This window comes from Vombatus ursinus, unplaced genomic scaffold (genome assembly GCF_900497805.2).
Source record: "Vombatus ursinus unplaced genomic scaffold, bare-nosed wombat genome assembly UNPS02014799.1, whole genome shotgun sequence".
NCBI classification, from domain to species: domain Eukaryota; kingdom Metazoa; phylum Chordata; class Mammalia; order Diprotodontia; family Vombatidae; genus Vombatus; species Vombatus ursinus.
The window spans coordinates 25,902,595-25,914,514 of NW_020954577.1; the positions used below are offsets into that span (position 1 = coordinate 25,902,595).

Below are 11,920 nucleotides of genomic sequence, written 5' to 3' on the forward strand. Positions count from 1 at the left end.
TTCTGGTGACTATTAATCACACCATTTCCAGTAAGAAAACCATTGCTTCCTTCAGAGACCTCTGCTGTACACATCTATACTATTCTATTTTCATGAAGTCAATTATTATTTAATTTTTTAAAATTAATTAATTATTAATTAATATTAAGCATCTGCTGTATGCCAGGCACTGTGCTGAGTGCTAGGGATACAAAGAAAGGCAAAAGTCAGTCCCTGTTCTCAAGGAGCTCACGCTGAGCAGGTCAACATTAAAAATAACAGCTGCCATATCTATTATAAAGCCCTTCATATACACTATCTCCTCTGACTCTCACAAGAAGGCACCACAAGTTAATTTTCTATCCAGCAAGTAAAGACAAAGGTGGCATATGTCTACCAAACAAAGAATGAGGTAGCAAGGAAAGAAACAAGTCTAAACTTGGTTAGAAGCCAGCAATAGCACATATCCTATCCAATGACTGTGTTAAGGTAATGCAGTCAATCACCCTTCACCTACCTCTGAGCTCTGGAGACCCCGGGGTCTTCCCAGCTACAGGTTCAGTGGTGGAAGAGGCCCACTGACAGTCCCGAAGCAGCTAAGCCAGAGACTGAGTCAAGAGGATTGACTCCTTCAGCCCAGGAACAAGAGGTTGGATGAAGGCGTTCACATAAGTGTGACTATGATGCTCATTAAGTGACACATTCCCTTGGACCTCTAATTAAATAATGCTAAACAACCAAGAAGCCGAATCTTCCCAAACAGGATGACTACCCCTTTTTGAAGGGAATTTGGTTTTATATCTGGGCGAGAATCTCCTAATACTTCCATCTGCTCTCCCCTAGTTTTCCCCAACAGCACAATACTTTCTTCGGTGGAAAATGCCAGAGAGTCATATCTGATCTATATTGGCTAGATATTCATTTATTGTTTCAACTCAGTGACCTGGGTCAGCAGGGTCATGAGTGACTCATTCAGCCACGGTTTTGTTTCCTATAAAAGGAAGGGAGGAGGAGAAGGAGGGAGTAGGCCAACTACCTTTCTCAAGAGGTCAAATCTGGAATAAAGCCGAGGTGTGACAGCTGGACTTCCACAGTGCAGGGTAAAAATCACAGATCTGAGAGTAATGGTGTTGGGACAAGAAAGGGAAGCACTGTGGCACTGCTGGGCCTGGTGCTCCCATCATTCCAGGGACTTAGGACCCTAACAAAGTTGTCCTTGGGATGAACACTTCCAATCTAAACACAAGAGTAGTATTGGGAGGAATTGAGCAGGTCACTTTTCAGGGCTCATACAACTAAGCTTCTAAAACTTATTCCTCCAGGTGTTCTGGAATGTCTGTGGTTCCTCCCAGGTAGCCTAATTTCAGCTCAGGTAGGGGAAGATAAGTTAGTTACCTTCCAAGCCCTAAATATTAAGACCTGGACTGATAAAAATGAAAACAAACACAGTTGTAATAACGATGAATATTAACAACATGCTGCCATGGTAGCCAAAAGTAGCACCTACGTACCTGGGGGTAGAAAGCACAGGAACTAAGAGGTGCCATGGCTACTGAGTGCCTCACATATGTCCTGAAGATAGAATCAAGGAATTCTCAGGCCTAGAATTCCTTGAGAAGTTCTCTTATCATCTGATTGTGATAAATCAGGCTCTTTCTATCAACTTACCATGAGAAATGAGCATCAATGGCACTTGCATGAATGGTCTCTGGACTGCTCTGAATGTAATTTATATCCTCAAGCAAATGACCTTTCTCAGGGTCTCTAACCCCTCGCCTTCAGCCCACCCCCAGCCTCTCAACAATAATATGTAACCTATTATTTGTTATTGCTTTTTCTATCTTCTCTCCATTTGCCAGTGGGCAAGTCCTGTCCAATTCCAGGAAACAGTTCAATTCAGTAATGAAAAGCTAGCCAAATGATCTCAGGAACTATGCTTTTCTAATCCTAGCACTGACACTAACTCGTCATGTGATTAATCCCCAAGAACTTTAACTCACCTCTCGCTGGCCAAATGGCTGGGAATTTCTCTCTCTTTCTTCTCCCTGCTGTTGTTATTGTGAAGCAAAAGGGCTGAGAACAGACAGCAGAAGGAAAAGGAAGAAATGGCAAGGGGGGCCCTGTAACCCCCAGTAGGGCTTATTAAGCCTTTAGTAATCTAGAATTCACTATTTTGGGAGTATTGTGTCTACACATGTGCCCACAGGGATTATCTGCATGTCTACTTTACTTCCTCTTTAGATCACGGCTTCCGGCATTCACAATCCATTAATCTAATGAACTCTTTGAGGGCACTGCCTTTTTACCTCTTTTTGTATACCCAGCGCTTAGCCCAGTGCCTGCCACTTAATACACGTTTACAACTGAATGACTGACTGGCAGAGATTACATTTTCCTAGCTAGCAGGTGAAGTAGAAAAGAATGCTGGGCCTGGAGTCAGGAAGACTCATCTCTCCGAGCTCAAATCTGGCCTCAGATACTTCCTAGCTGTAGGACCCTGGGCAAGTCATTTAAACCTGTTTGCCTCAGTTTCCTTCTCTGTAAAATGAGCTAGGGAAGGAAATGTCAAGCCACTTCAATCTTTGCCAAGAAAATCCCAAATGAGGTCACAAAGAGTTGGGCACAAATGAAAAACGACTGAACAACATTTTCTTTCACGTAAATCTTTATAAATTTAATACGTGAAAGTGGTGCCAGATAGTGGCAAAGACATAGAAGTGAGTGCCAAGAACCTCAGCTTCTAGGACTGATTGCCAGTAATCAGCTGTCTGATCCTGAGGACATCAGTTACCCGCTCTGCCTCCTCGGTTTCCATGTTGATGGGGGAAGGGTGCCTAGAGCAGATACTCTTCACCATTTTTTGTATTATGGACCCAATTCCTCCCCTTTGGCAGTGTCTGGTGAAACCTATGGACCCCTTCTCAGAATGTTCTTGAATAAGATAAAATACATAGGATTACCAAGGAAAGCAAATGTGGGGATATATGGTTATACAAATATTTTAAAAACAAGTTCATGGAGCCCAGATTAATAACCCCTAGACTAGATGATAACTTACATTTGAGGATCTATGACCTAGTACAACCTAATCAGGGCAGATAAGTGGTGAAGTGGATAGTCAGAAAGACCTGAGTTAAAATTCAGTCTCAGATACTTCCTAGCTGTGTGACCCTGGGCAAGTCACTTCACCCTGTTTGCCTCAGTTTCCTCATCTGTAAAATAAGCTAGAGAAGGAAATGGCAAACCACTCCAGTGTCTTTGCCAAGTAAATCCCAAATAGGGCCAAAAAGAACTGGACACAACTGAAAAATAATTGAACAACAACCTAGTTAACCAGAGCCACTCAAATGTGACTGCTTATCTTCACCTCCTGATTCGATTCTTTGATCTGATCAATGAAAAACAAGCCTTAGCAAAGAGTCCAGTGTTTGTGGGCATCTTACTATGTTTCTGACTGGCCAGATACATTTGATTCTATTCTGCCAATACCCAGGGAGCTCCAGGGCATAAGGTAGTAGGGACCGTGGCCTTTACAACGTAAGGCCTATCCATGCCAGGGAACAGAGCTCAACCCCTAAAGGAAGACTATACCTTCAGTCTGTCATCTGCAAAAATTTCTCAGGGAAATTTCCACTAGTTCAACACAGAGCACTGGAAAAATTCTAAGAAAAAGACAACTGACTCCATGACAGATGTTGAAGCGCACAAAAAGATGTTTCCTCATCCTTGGACCTTCAAGATCTAAGAGAAAAACAAAGACTGGGCTCTCTAGGAAATCCTATTTGACAGATCCTCACACTTCTGCAAATACCATGTTAAAAGAGAAAAAGGTCATAAATATCATGAAAGATAAACACTGAATATGAGGAACTTTTCAAGCTAATTATGGTACCCAGCCAACAGTGATAGCAAACAGCTGTGTCAAAAGAAACCCGTGCCTTAAGTTTGTAAGTTTGTAAACTAGGAGGGTTCACAGCTACAAGTCAATCTCTCTCTTAACCACTGACTTATCCATTGGTTTAAATTACACATAAATGATGTCATCATGGCTTCATTCGTTTGATCGACTTAATCATTTATTTCCCATTGTGTCAGGCACGATCTTGTCACCTTAAAAGAGGCCTATTTTAAATAGGTCAGCCTTCGCAAAGGGCAACATGGTGGGACGGCATGTATTTGGCTGGAATCCTATCGAATGCTGGCTTCTAAAAACAAGAAGCTATTCCTGTGCCCCAAAGTATGGAAAAGGTCAACCTTAAACATTCAATAGGCAGTGTTATGGAGGGAGACAACCAAGTAGGGCTCAGATTTTCAGATTATTATCCTGATTCCAGCAAGGTCTTACTATGAGACTTTCAGAAACCTACTCAATCAATTTGGCAGTCTACTTCATCTGTAAAAACCACACAGCTTTAAGAGCACATCTGTATACAAAGGGTTAAAGGCTCACATTTTACCTACTATGACTAATTTTACTAGAACAGTACACCTTATTAACTAAAAAATAAATGTGATATAAAATTTGCCACCAGGTAAAATAAGGTTAAGTAAATGAAAAATGTTACAATTTACAGAATAACATAATGTATGATAAACATAAAAATAACATATTAATGCCAAATGTTCAACATTCATTGCCAGAACCAAAAACAGGAACCAGTCATTTTTAGGGCTCATTCATTCAATTAACATTTATCCAGACTCTACCTATATATTTATATTCCAAAGACCAGCAAAATTCAGAATGACCAAATTAATTAAAAGATGGTGAATTGTTTTTCAGTTGTGCCTGACACTTTGTGACCCCATTTGGGGTTTTCTTGGCAGAGATACCGGAGTGGTTTGTCATTTCCTTCTTCAGCTCATTTTACAGATGAGGAAACTGAGGGAAACATGGTTAAGTGATCTGCCCAGGGCCACACAGCTAGTAAGTATCTGAGGCTGGATTTAAACTCAGGTCTTCCTACATTGGGAAACGTAGGTAATCTACCATACCTACCTAGTTTCCTACATTGGGAAATGTAGGTAATTTAAAAGCAAAAGTCATCAACACAAATTTATTTTAAAAAATAAAATAAAATGAGTTGGCAGGGCAGACTAGTGGATTCCCTAAAGACCTTTAAAACAAACAATCAATAAATAAAATTCATGGAGTGTCATGGAAATTAAACATTAATTCCAGCATGCTGAAATTCCAAGAAACATATGAACAAACCCTAAATAATACTCAGGAGTTTTAACTTTTGTAGAAACAGATGAAACTAAATTTTGTGCTCGATGAAGCAACTTTTTATGAGGGACCTTAAAACCAAACTACTATCTACTCTACCTACAATGCACCAGTCACAGGATCAGAGAAAGGTAGATTTCAAACTGGAAAAAATCTCAGAGGTCACTCATTCCAATCTTCTTGTGTTATAGATAAGAACAGTGAAGCCTAGAGAAGTTAACTTGCTCAAACTCACACAGATGACAAGTAGCAGAGCCAGGATTTGAATGCAGATCTCTGACTGGTATTCATCGTTCTTTCTACTGTATGTGCCCAGATATGCCTGGTCAAATACCTGTGACCAGCACACTGGCTTACCTTTCATGATTTCAAATGGAAAACTGATAAAAAGAAATGTTAGTAATCTTCCAAAATTTAGGAGACAAAGTTCTGACCTCTGTTTTGTTGGTGGGGACCAAAGAGACAGTAAATATATAAAAGACTCTAAACGGAGGGAAGGGGTAAGGAGGGAAGTGGGGAGAAGGATGTGGCTAAAGCCACTGGCCCTCAGGCCTCCGACACCTCACAAGCCAACATGTCTAAGGTGCCAACCTCTACCACAAACAATGGAAATGTCCTAAATCTATCACAGGCCCATACAAACATATCATGACCCTCATACACATAAGCTTCTATTCACTGATTCACAGGTATTAATTTCAAAGGTGGTACAGTGGATAGAATGCCGGGCCTGGACTGAGAAGACTTCACACTTCCTAGCTGTGTGACCCTGGGCAAATCACTTCACCCTGTGTGCCTCAGTTTCCTCATTTACAAAATGAACTTGAGAAGGAAATGGAAAACCACTCCAGTATCTCTGCCAAGAAAACCCCAAATGGGATCACAGAGTCAGACACAACTGAAAAATGACTGAACAACAATGACTAGTTTAAAAGGGTTTTCCTTAAATGTGAAAGTCACTTACAGCCATTTGAGCCCATCTAACTGGGGCTAAGAACAAAACAACCCTTCCCTTTGTGAAAACCAGCTCAACTGTCTCTCTCTGTCTCTTTCCATATCACCAACACAAAGTTCTCCAAGGCTGAATGCCTTTCAAGTGTCACAGACTGGACTTTCTTTCAAGGTACTGAAGTTGGCTTTCTCCATCTAAGTCACCACTAGACCTGGAGACATGAACGTCCCAATCACCAAGGCCTGCAAGCTCGGCATCACCCCCAGCTCCTCACTCACACTCACCCCACATTCAATCCACTGCCAAATCTCACTATTTCCCTCCATCTCTTGTCCCTTTTCAGCACTCACACAACCACCACCAAACCTCTGACCCGTATTATACTGCAATGAGTATCCCAGCTTCAGATCATTCCTCTCATCCATCCACCCTCCATCGGGCTGCCAAATTGATTTTCCTACAGCCTAGATCAGACCATGTCACCCCACTGCCCAATGAGCTCCTGTGGCTCCCTATTACCTCTGGGAACAAACAAGTAGCTGGCCGTTTCCTCCCTTTCCAGTCTTCTCATACCTTACTCCCCTCCATGCACTCAATGGCCCAACTACATTGGCCAACTCGCTCTTCCTCAAACATGAGGACCCCATCTCCCGTCTCCATGTCTACAAATGGCTGTCCGCCATGCCTGGAATGCTCTGTCTTCCTTATCTTCACCTCCTAGCTTCCTTCAAGCATCACCTCCAATTTCAGTTTCTGTATGAGGAGCTATTCAAATCTGCTAGTGCCTTCTCTTTTCTGGTCAACCTTGAATCTTCTGTTTATAGCTTTTATCTATCTAGTTATTTACATGTGGTTACCCCATTAGAGCACAAGCTCCTTGGGGGCAATGACTGTTTTTGTCTCTATGTGTATCCCTGATTTGGCATAGTGCCTGGAAGTGGTAACCCTTAATAAATGCTTGTTGACCTGGTTTTGAATGACCTTTTCAGGGCTCATTCCATTCTGTGTTAAAAGAACTGGACACTATGCGTATCTTGGATCCAAGCTAATAAACTGTTTATATAATTATCTCTACTGAGGAACTTGTAGTCTCTCAAAGAGGATTTTTAAACATAGTTAACCTCAGAAAGAAAAAGAATAAACACAAACATGATTTAATCCCGTAAGTGTTATCAGCCCTCTCGGAGAACATAAGCCATTAGTTAAAGAAACTAGCCATTAGGCTAGGAACAGGTATCAAACACAATCCAATCTCTTAGTCTTCAGATAACAGTTAGCCATTAGCTGTTTAGGAAACAGTGAATACAAGTAAATAACCGTTTCCAGCCTGGAACCTTAACAGTAAAGTTGGCACTGGCCATTTGTCTCTCTTTGTACTTCTCTAGACCAAGGTCAGGGCTAAAAAAAGCCAGCTTCTCTTAACCTTTCCTTTAGATTACTAACTTGTTAATCATAAGTAGTATCTTCTGACTCTCCAAAATACCAGTCAGTAGGCAGCTGAGGTTCTCACCTGAACGTCAACCTCATCGTGACACTTCTGATGAGAAGAGCCATTCGTTCTCACCCAGCCCAAGACATATGACATTTGGGAAGTTCTGCTAAACCCACGTCCATCCTAAATTTGATTATAAAAATCCATGCACGTTCATTTTTGGATTTGGATCAACTAGGAAGGGAGCCTTGGGTGGGCATCTGATCTACCTTCATTACTTTGGAAGAGACTAGAGAGTTAAAATAACCCAATACTCAAACTACAAGAATGAGGGATGGCAATCACCAGAAACAATGCCTCAAGTCAGTCACGGGAGCCAGGATCAAGGAGGGTTTGGACCCAAGGCCCTAATTCTTCCCAGGAAGTCTGAGGAACCTCATGTCTCCCTCCCTACTGGTATCTGTCTGCTGAGATTACCTCCAATTTATACTGCCTATTTTCTGAACCTACGTAGTTGCTTGCATACTGTGTAGTGGAGGAGTAGGGAACCCGTGGCCTTAGTGGGCCTGGTCTAGCCCCATTAGATTATAAGCTCCTTAAAGCCAGCCAGGGTCTTGTTTCTGTCTTTCTTTTTTATCACCAGCCCTTAGTCTGTCCTTAGGACACGGTAAGGATTTAACAAATACATAATGATGATGGCAGTGGTGATGATAATGCCGGTGGCAAAGAGTGTGGTACGTTCCAGGAAGAGCAAATTTTGAATCTGTGATGGCTGTCGGTATATTATCAATTTTCCTTGGTCACTAACACAAGTGCTTTGTAAACATTAAAAGATCTATATATTATCTTAATAATATGAAGAAGTATCACCAAACTAAAAGCATTGGGCATTTTGGTACTAAAGTAAAACAGTGGAAAAATAATGGGCCCCAGACGTTTTGTCAACCTCCGGGCATAAAGCGCTACAGAAATGTTAACACATGAGGAAGAAAATTAAACTTGGAAACTATGACTAGTACTGTGAAGTGAGTCCCCATGAGATGCTCACAAGCAAAGGACACCAAAGACTGACTTTGCAGTTATCAGCTCCGAAAACAGAAGGACAGAAGAAATATGGAACCCAAGGCTAGCTCCCCTGACATGCTGCAATCAGGCAGGGCGTAAGACAAATAAAATGGTGAGCAGGATTAAACAGATGGTGCAGGAGTTTAGTATGATGTACAAGGGGCTTGCAGTGGGCAGATGAGTAGTTCACAGGACCAGATTAACCAATGCTAATCCCATCCCCCAATAAACCACTGACCCCATTTCTTTCTTTAAAGGAGGAAGTGTCTCTAGAAGTCAATGCAAAGAGAAGACAGGTGTGGCTTTTGCTTAGGGCAGTTTCAACAAGTCTTTTTTCTGTCTTTTTTTTTTTTATTTGCCAGTCGGGGCAACCACAGAAGACAGGGGATGAATGTCGATGGATATTTATGCCACAAGTTAGAGGAATGCTGGTGACCTGCTAATCATATGTTTTTCTGGTTAAAAATCTGGAGCAAATTATTGGGATCCAAATATATAGACTATCTTCATTTGGGCTACGACTGTTTTACTAACTAAACTATTCAACCTAACATGGATCTGCCCAAGACATTATAAAGGTCCAGGGCAGGGTAGTGCATGATATATGTTCCATGATATATATTCAAATCCCACTTCAGATGCCTACTACTTGTGTGATTTGGGCACATCACTTAAACTCCTTAAGCCTCAGTTTCCTCATTTGTAAAGTCAGGCAGCTGGACTAAATGGCCTTAGGTCCCTTTGGGCACAAGATCTAGGAACCTAATTCACTGCAAATCAACATTAATTCCCGCAGTGGATATTGTTACCACTCTATTGTTATTAGCACTATATCTATATTATTATCAATATTCCCAAATTACTATCAATGGTCCCTACCTCTATTAATATTACATAGATAATAGTATGCGTGGGGCAGCTGGGTAGTGCAGGGGATGGAGCCCCAGGCCTGGAGTCAGAAAGACCCAAATTCAAATCTGGCCTCAGACAGTTACTAGCTGTGTGATCCTGGGCAAGTCACTTCATCCAGTTTGCCTCAGTTTCCTCATTTGTAAAATGTAAAAAGATGGGCTCAAATGGCTGTAAGTGACTGGAGAAGGAAATGGCAAACCACTCCAGTATCTTTGCCAAGAAACCCCGAATGGGGTTACAAAGAGCTGGACACAACTAAACTGAACTATTATGCATAATCTACATTAAAATAGCACTTCATAATCACTATTTTACAGATGAAGAAACTGAGGCCCAAGGAGGTTAAGTAATTTATCCAAGGGGTTATTACCAACACTGCCCCCAGTTCTCCTGATGTCCAGAAAGACTGATGTTCTTTCCACTAAACCACACTGATTTCCTATTTTGGTTATCCTTTATTTTAAAAAAGGACACTTTGCCAGGCAAGCAAACAGACAGCTATAACACTATTGGAAATGCTGTTTACAAATTTAAAATCCTGCCTGGCCTGTGTAACTGGGGCCTTCCGGCAAGCAGCATGGGTGTGGCTGAGGAAATGGAGATGATCCACCCAGCAGAGATCTCCAAAAGCAAATAATGGAAGATTCCCTACCGGCTGCCTAGGTAATGGCTTGTCACTTGACTGTCCCAGGAAGCGCAGTCCCATGCAAAGAGTCAAGAGAAGTAAAAGTTAGTGTTATCTTAGCCCCAGTTGTTGGTGTCACTGATTATACAGTGTAATGATTATGTGCTACTGATTAAGCTTGCACCATTTTCCATACTCAGCTGTACTATAAAACTCAAGCTGGAGCACACTGGCCTCTTGTTTTGCATCACTTCCACACCTTCCAACAAAGAACAAATTTGTCAACAAAGAATACATGTATTTTTAGCCACAGGCAAAAAAAAAATGTCCACCAGAATGTTTGTTGCAATTAATTACACAGCAAATCCTTACTCACTTTGAGCAAGTTGTTTCATCTCTCTGGGCCTCAGTTTCCTCCTCTGAAAATAAGGGGGTTGGACAAAGTGACTTCTAAAGTCCCTTTCATGTCTAAATCTAGGAGCCTATACATTTTACCATGCTTCCCCAAAGTAGAAGGAAATCTAAGCCTCAGGCGTCTGACCACATTTGGCCCTCAGAGACAAGAACGGTGCTTGGTAGCAGTCTTGCCTAATTATTTGACCCTACACGAGACATTTAATTTCTGTGTGCCTCAGTTTCCCCTTCTTTACAGAAGAAACAAACATTTAAACAAAAACGAAGGGTTGGCCTCGAGCTCCCTTGTCTCTCTGAACTATGCTCCTGACTCCCCAAATCAAAGGCAGATCGGGTGGACTTGGCCGGCGTTCCCATAAATTAAGCCTTAAAATTCATCCCGGCGTTTGCTAACTCGACCCAGGCGTCCAAAAAGGGGCCGAGGTAAGACTGCCCCGTTGCAGTAGAAGACGGTCGGTCTCCTGATCAGAAAAGTTGCTGGAGTGAAATGCCCAGCCCTCGGACAGCTGCAAAGTGCCGGGGGAGGGGGGGGGGCAGTGCCGGCCAAGCGGGGGCAGGCGAGGGCAGGGTCAGTTCGGATCTTTGCCTCGTCCCTCGTCCCTGGCTACTCCGCCTGCCTGTCATGTCCAGCCTGGGGAGGCCAGGGTGGGGACAGGGGGAGCACGGAGAGAAAAAGTCGTTTTCTCCCAAGCTCAGGCTGATGCACGGTGCTACCGCTCCCGGGAGGGGAAGAAGGGAGGCAGGCAGCTCCGAGCGAGCGGAGACTACCGTGGGGAGGAAGGCAGGGAGGGAGGGAGGGAGGAAGCCAGCTCGAGCCGCGGCTGCCGGGGCGGGGGCGAGGGCGGGGGCGGGGGACGCGGCCGCCCGCAACAAGTGACGGGGAAACCAACTCGGCACTGGAGCCTCCGCCTCGGCGGGGGCGAGCCTGCCGCGGGGACCTCTGCTAAAGAAGCCAGGGCCCGGGCGCGGCCGCCCGGCGTCACTTACGGGAGTTCACGGCCCCAGTCAGCCCTGCTCAGAAACTTTGTGTCCACCGGCTGGACGAGTACGGGACCTCGACGCAGGCAGCCATGACACCGATGGCTCGGGACTACAACTCCCAGCGTCCCTCGCGCGGGGCCTGCCTCTCCCAGCATTCCCGCAGCAGCCTGCAACTCCGCCCCCTCCCCCCCACGCTCCTCCTCCTGCTCCTCCTCCTGCGCGATCCCCCAGCGCTCAGGCGTCCGTGTGTGGGGACCTCAGCTTCCTCCTCTGTACAATGGGCGGCTGGGACTAGATGCCTTCCGTGTCTAAATCTGTTGTTTGCTGTTG

General features: G+C 43.7%; 1 protein-coding gene across 7 annotated transcripts in view; it reads right to left on the reverse strand.

The window, feature by feature from the left end:
• Nucleotides 1–11,691, reverse strand: part of FYCO1 (FYVE and coiled-coil domain containing 1) — a 103,117-nt gene extending 91,426 nt beyond the window's left edge. For 4 of the 7 annotated variants that reach the window (XM_027872200.1, XM_027872195.1, XM_027872202.1 and 1 more), the window contains exon 1: nt 11,597–11,691. The gene's annotated coding sequence lies outside the window, so the exon portion shown is untranslated. Of the gene's footprint in view, nt 1–496; nt 584–6,680; nt 6,700–6,734; nt 6,929–11,596 lie in introns of those variants that run through there. The other 3 variants (XM_027872197.1, XM_027872199.1, XM_027872196.1) reach the window with 3 other exon arrangements.
• Nucleotides 11,692–11,920: the final 229 nt, after the last annotated feature.